Source organism: Panthera leo, chromosome A1 (genome assembly GCF_018350215.1).
Source record: "Panthera leo isolate Ple1 chromosome A1, P.leo_Ple1_pat1.1, whole genome shotgun sequence".
NCBI classification, from domain to species: domain Eukaryota; kingdom Metazoa; phylum Chordata; class Mammalia; order Carnivora; family Felidae; genus Panthera; species Panthera leo.
In genome coordinates, this window is record NC_056679.1 from 53,076,724 (window position 1) to 53,084,276 (window position 7,553).

Genomic DNA, 7,553 nt, shown 5'->3' on the forward strand with positions numbered 1-7,553 from the left:
ATATATATATGTATCTAGGTCCTGGAAATACAGATGTAAACAAGACAGGCGAGGTCCCTACCTCAACAGATTTTTTTTAATGCTTTTTATTTTTATTTTGGAAAAAATTAAACATACACAGAAGCAGAAAAGAGTATAATATTTCTTATTCAGTTTCAACAATAATCAACTCATGATCAATCTTATTTCATTGATACCCCATCCTCTCCTCTTACTCCATTTCAAATTATTTTGACAGCGTAAACATCATATCATATGATTTCCTTGACAGATGGTTTTAATATTACACATTTTCCCCGTCTGGATACTGGAGATTTATACCTGTCATCATCTATAGCAGTTTGCACAAGAACTTTGTAAATGTGTGCTTATGTGTGTATGAATATGTAATGTATATACCTGCATGTATGCATATATCTCTTCACCCTCCATCCAATCAATCTTTAGTATTTATTGAGTCTTCCTCATAAGTACACCTAGAATCTACTCATTGTCATTCAACCCAGGCTATACACTGAAGCCAAAGAAATCCATAAAAGTCCATGCTAATCATGTTACTACGTAAAATCCTTTATTGACTCCCCATTTACCAGGTTGAAGTACAAATTTATTCATAATAATACCTAATTGAAATTTAGTGTGTTTTATGGTATTAAACACCATGCTAAGTGCCATAGAGAGACAGAGTGTGTGAGAGAGAGAATATCAGAGGGAGAAAGAGGGAGAGGGAGAGAGAATGTTAATCCTCACAATTGAGCATTCCCATTTTATAGCTGATGAAATTAAAGTCTTGAGTTGCCTAAATATATTCAGTGAGTGCTCAAGCATGGTAGAGCTTGAACTCAGATCACTAAACAACAAAGACCACATCTTTAACCACATTTTACTAAATCTTTCATTAATTGGTATCTGTCTAGCTCTCCAGCTTTATCTCACTTCTTCACCTTTCACACTCTACCGTACTGCCTTACCAAAGTATTTGTAGTTCCCCAAATAAACAATACTGCATTCTGCAATAAATGAACTGGTATATTCTGAAGAAAACATCAAAACAGGGACATGAATATATTTTTTAGAGAATTTGGAATTTCTTTTCTTTCTTTTAATGTTTATTTTGAAAGAGAGCGCAAGTGAGCAAACATGGGGGAGGGGCAGAGAGAGAAAGAGGGAGAGAGAGAATCCCAAGCAGGCTCCACAATGTCAGCATAGAGCCTGATGCAGGGCTTGAACCCATAAACCGTGAGATCATGACTCAAGCTGAAATCAAGAGTTAGACGCTCAACCGACTGAGTCACTCAGGCATCCAAGTGATTTCCTTTAAAGTATCAAACTGAACATGATAAGAAAAACCAGACAGAAGGAATTTTCTGCATGTATTTTATCATTAGCATTATTTTTATTTTGAATTTCAAATGGCAAAGCATTATAATATTCTTGATGCATTGGGCCTATAAAATCCTCAGTCTATTCCTAGCTGTCCTTTATTCTGTTCCAAAACACACTGCCCTTTATTCTGTCCTTTGCACAAGGAGCCCCTGCTGTTTAGAGCATTTACCATGCCCAACTCTATTCTGTATTTAGCTCCTAATCACACTTCAGTGTTTAACTTAAAAACCACTGCCTCTGGGATACCTTTTCTGACTGGGCTGAGTGTTCACAGTATTTATTCCTGTTATAATAATATCACCTTGTATGGTTAATAGTTGTCTGTCTACCACATTGAAGGATTATGTTCCTTGAAGGCAAAAGCTTTTTTACCATTCACTGTTTTATTCCAAATATCTAATGTATAATAGACAGTATTTTTCTTTTTTCTTTCCTTTCTTTCCTCTCCTTTCCTTTCCTTTATTTTTCTTCATATTTAGGTTTACTAGTTGGCTGCTGCAAGGGAGAGTGTACACCATGGAGAGTTCAAATTTCAACAGGTGGCAGTTATGAAAGAATACCTATAGAGTTTGAAGAACCAGAATTAGTCAGGATGGCCTTGGCAGGAATTGGTCAAAATTTGTAAATTAGAAAGTTGCTAGAACCATCAGTGGTCTTATCTTTAGGACACATGACTTTGTTAGGTTAGTTTGTTTGCCTGTGGTCTTATTCAGAATACCATGGGTCTAATGAGTTGGTATTAAGGGTCCGAAGATAGTTTGTGGTGCATGTCATGGGTTTATACAGTTTTGCTATTTTGTGAGTGACAATACAGTTTTGCAAGTTGTGGTTTCTGTTTCAACTTTTAGTTCCCTTTTCACATCCTGGTTGCCAGCTTAACTAGTTTTTCCCTTTATCTAAAGAATAATGACAAAGCTCCTGTCCTCTAAAGAAGTTCCCAGTCTAGGCTATTATAACTTGATATAATAGAGATATGAATAAAGCATTATGGAGTTAAGAAGAAACAGCCAACTTTTTTTTTTAACTACCATTTGTTGAAATCCTGCCATATGTAAAGCTCTATATATGATAATGTACTAGGCAAGTTACATACATTATTTAATCCTCAAAAATCCTATGAAATTGATGTTATTTTTCTTATCCTCATTTTAAAGTCAAGAAATTGAGATGCAAAATGAGATGCAACCTAGCTAAGATGTTATAGATCTAGGACTTCATTAGACAAATATTTGCTGGAACTGTTCTAGGTGCTTATCTAATCTCCAAAACAGACCTTTGAAGTAGCTACCACTCTTTATCCTATTTCACTGTTGACGACACTGATTCATGAGGAAATAAAGTAACTCATCTAAGATCACAGAGCTTATGACTACATTGTAGAGGCAGGATTCAGGCCCAGGCCACTTTGCTGCTTCTCTTGAGCCCTGTTCTTGGGCTCTCACATCTCTTTACTTAACCACTGTGCTGATGTGCCTCATTGGTAGAGAAGAAGCTTTACAAAAGAGTTGACTGTGGGCTGGAGCAGGACAATTTTAAGCAGGATACTTCCGGATGGATCAGAGAGAGAAGGCTATGCCATTTTATTCAGGAGGAATAGCTGGTGTGGAGCCCTGGGAGCAGGAAAGATCCACTTGTTCAGGAAATGGTGAGGTTTGAGGAATTCTGAGTGCCTTGAGTGAGGAGTTGTGGCAGCTGAATAGAGCTGGACACATGTATTGGGACCAGATTAGGACTTTACAGTTGCCCGTCCCCTGCCCCCATTTAACCAAAAGGATTCCCCTCTTAATACTGAACTTGGTTCTGATTGACCATTCTGGTCATAATGCATCCCCAAAGGAAAGAGATTTGTCACCAGTAAAGATAGTCATGCTGGAGGCAACTTCAGAAGAAAAGTTCCAAGAATGTGTTAAGCAAAGAGACCTTTAGGGAAAAAATGCTGCTTAGAGATATTCTTAAAGCAATTGCTTTGTAGAGCATAAGGCCCATTTGAAGGTCTATGTCCTTGTAAATTAAAGAAAAAATATGTCATCATCTTCAATCAATCCAGGTTCCTGAATAGGAGCTTTTATTTATGGGGTTCTGGGAGCTGACACGCATTTATTCTTCACATCAATCCCATAAGGTAGATACTATTCATTCCTCAACTGTAGAGATGAGGAAACCAAGGCAGAGAGGACTGCAGGGATTTGGGCCCATAGCACAGTGGGAGGTGGTAGAGCCAAATTTTCAACCCAATTTGCCTGATTTCAGAGCCTGTTCTACCACATGGCCTTAAGGAGTCTGAGATCTTTTAGCTTGTGGAAGTACAGAACATCCCAAACAGAGCAGGCAGTCAAATGTCTGGAGAGCTAGCAGTGTAGAGAGAGAGGGCAGTGCCAGGGCCAAGAGGAGGGGACTTGACAGAGCTTTATCCATCCCTGCCCCTTTCTGCATCAGACCTGCCCCTGTTTGCATGCATCATTGGGATTCATTGGTTTAAAATAGTGTCCTCAGCCAGTGTTACTCCTTGGACAGCAAGAGATAATCCAAAAAGCTAAGGACCGAAATGCTGATTGCCCTTGGGCGGCAGAGCTTCAATCAGGTTTGTTGGAACATGGGTGCATCAACCAGTTAGCAGATATATTTGTATTGACCTTTTTGTTACAACTTAGTGATTTGCTTATTTAACTAATGACAGGTGCTCTCATCAGGAGCTGTGACCACAGAAAGATCTTTGCAGACTCTGGACAAGTGATGATCTGTGTCAATTTTTGTTGTGGCATTCAGGGTCTTCACAGCATCAGGGAAAAGTGGTGGCAACAGCTAATGAGCCCTCAACTGCACATTTTGAAAATGAAGGAAATTATCTTTTTTTTTTTTTCTATAGAGTGTGCTTGTGGATTAGTTGTATCAACTGGTTAACTTAACCTAAGAATGACCTGGTCCCTTTGCCCTATATTTGTTCCTACTAGGGGCAGTGGTATATAGTGTGGCCAATGAGAGCCTGAATTGTAGTTAGGCCACCAGAGTCTGAATCATGATGCCTTGGCTTATTTTGGGCAAGTTACTTAAGCTTTCTGCACCTTAGATTCTTCATTTCTGAAATGGGAGTAATAAGATGATACATTTTTAAATTGTCATTTATTGCTTTTTGGTGGTCTTCTGCGTGGTAATTATCATGGTATCATGCTCATAATGTGAGTTGCAACTCACAGAATGATGAGAAATAATAAATGCCTTTAAGCAACTAGGTGGTGGTTAGTTTGAGTTGGCTAGTTATATAAACATTAATTGTTACAAACGCCAATGTACACTGAGGCCTATACTCTCTATCAACATATACTCTTCTTATGACACAGACTTAACTTTCATTCCATCGTTCATTCAACCAATATTCATAGTTGATTTATGTATATCAGGGAGATTTTTTAAGACAAAATTAAGGTAACTCATGACATCAAAAAATGTTTAACAACAAGCCTCCCAAGCAACAGAACCAGCACACCTCTAAGAATCGTACCAGCCAATTTGTTCCTTCCTGGACCTTTTCTATTGAATGCTCCTGCATTCCAATGACACAATAACAACCACCCACTCTGAGCTTCTCTGTTCAAGACATGAATAATAGGTATAGAGAAGCTAATTGACTTAGCTTGATTATATTCCTATCTTTTCACCCAATGAGCGATTTTACTTCCAACGTAAGTTGTAGGACAAAGCATGTTATCACAGTTGGCATGTTAAAAGTTGCAACTTTAAAACAGTAACAATAACAAGATTAAAATTCTGAGTCTTTTCCTTCAATAAATGATCTTCTTTGCATATAATTTTCCAGAAGGTGGATATTAATTTAATTTGAGAGCTGATGTCCAAAAGGCAAATTCAAATCACAAATAAAACACTCAAGCTCACAAATACCCCCAAACAAAACCAATAGAAATTATCATCATATAAGACTTACTCGGAGCTGAAGAAGTAGTAATGATCAATGAGAGCTGCTTAGCTGATAGGTTCTGGCTCAGGGTCTCTCATGAAGTTGCAGTCAGGATGGCTACTGGGGCCTCAGTCTTTGAAACCTTGACTGGGGCTGAAGAATCTTCTTCCAAAACGGTTGTTGGTAGGAGTCTTAAGTTCTACACCACATGGGCCTCTTTGCATAGATGTTTAAGTGTCCTCTATCATATGGCAGTGGGTTTTCCCCAAGACAGGCAATGCAAGAGAGAGCAAGTCAGAAGTCACAGTGTCTTTTATGAATTAGCATGGGAAATCTAACACTGTCACTTTCACCACATTCCATTCTTTAGAGTCACCATACAGCCCACATTTGGTGGGAAGGAGAATTAGGCCTCATCTTTAGAAAGGAGGTGCATCAAAGAATGTGTGGACATATTTGAAAACCACAGCACTTCTAACGAGGCTGGGTGAGTAGGACATCAGTGATTCCTCCAGGAACCCTGGCAGAGAATTGACTGTTTGCCTGCGTATACTACCTTTGCAGATAGAGACTGGTGGTGTGCTGGTTAATATTTAGCAACTGGCTTTCTAGAAAATAGAATACATGGATACATATGTATGTATATAAGTTTTACTGCTGTAAAAGATATGTAGCACACAACAAATGATAAAATATACAATACTCTTTATTATGAATTCCATATAACAAATCAGTTCTGACCATGTTTTTGCTGATTTTTGCCAAATGCTTGTATCTATAACATTTTATGCACATTTTTTTACATCTAGACAATCAACGAAACAAAAAAATCAAGCCCAGCTCTGTAGCAATTGCCAATTTCCATGGTGTAAATGCTCCCAAAATAGCCAATTTCGGGTTATCAACATACCACTGAATGCAGAGTTGGAAAGAGGTTCACAGGAACACATCATTATACAGTAGTATTTCTACCATGAAGATACAATAGCTGTAAGTAACCTAAGGTGTACAAATAATAATAAAATAGAGTAAATAAGAAGTGATAAATTTTTAGTATTTATTGCCTTTTAAAATACAACTGATGTAATTTTAAGCTTAGATAGTTTTTAATACAAGTTGTATAAACCTCTAGCTTGTAAAATTCTTGAAAATAAGCTCTTACAGGGTGCTAACAGCCAGCTCCAGCACACCATTGACTGGAAACACCTTTACCTTCCACTACATGAGGTATTCTCAATTTTTCAGCAACCAGAATTGAACACATGAAACAAGAAGCACAAGTAGTTTAAGAGAGTAATATCGGTCAGAACAAACAAGAGAAAAATGAAACTGATAAAAAAGAGGGATGAAAACCTGAATTTTTTTTGTTTTATTAAAAAAAATTTTTTTAATGTTTATTTATCTTTGAGAGAGACAGAGACAGAGTGGGTTAGGGGCAGAGAGAGGGAGACACAGTATCTGAAGCAGGCTCCAGGCTCCGAGCTATCAGCACAGTGCCCCACGCAGGGCTTGAACTCACAAGCTGTGAGATCATGACCTGAGCTGAAATCGGATGCTCAACCGACTGAGCCACCCGGGCTCCCCCTGAATTGTTTTTTCTAAAAGGCATCCTTAAAGAGATTTCAGTTCAACCCCTCTCAAAATTAAAGAATTTAGTAGATAAAGAGAAGGATAAGATGGTCACCACTGAGACATTAATCAATGATCTGGAAGATAAAAATAGAAATCATAAAAAGAGAAGAGGTAACTTGTAATTTTGCAAAGCACATCGTAGTTTAGTACATGCGCTGCCATGACAAAAAACTATAGATACTCAGAATTGTCACGTAAATTATTTTTTAGCTATGCAAATATTTTATATTCCTCTTAGCTTCAACATATGCATATGATATTTTTAATCTATTAAACATTAATATACTAACACAACAGTAACATTTATGTTCACTGTAGTTTGAAAGCCATAATAAATTAAAAAGTTAAAATACTCCTTCGTGTATATATTGTGCATGTAGAGATTTTTTGTTGTGCAATCCACTTATGTGGTACCATATTTAAAGATGTATTAAGAGAAACAGGGACATATTGAATAAAACTTTAACATTTATATTGAAATGCTCATCTTACTTGCTAATATTAGTGGTATATTAGCAGAACTTAACGTATGTAAGATTATGGAAAACACACAGTTTAAAACTACTCTCTTTAATATTGGCAAATGAATTAATGGCATTAACCATGTGCTAGTTTGTTTCTA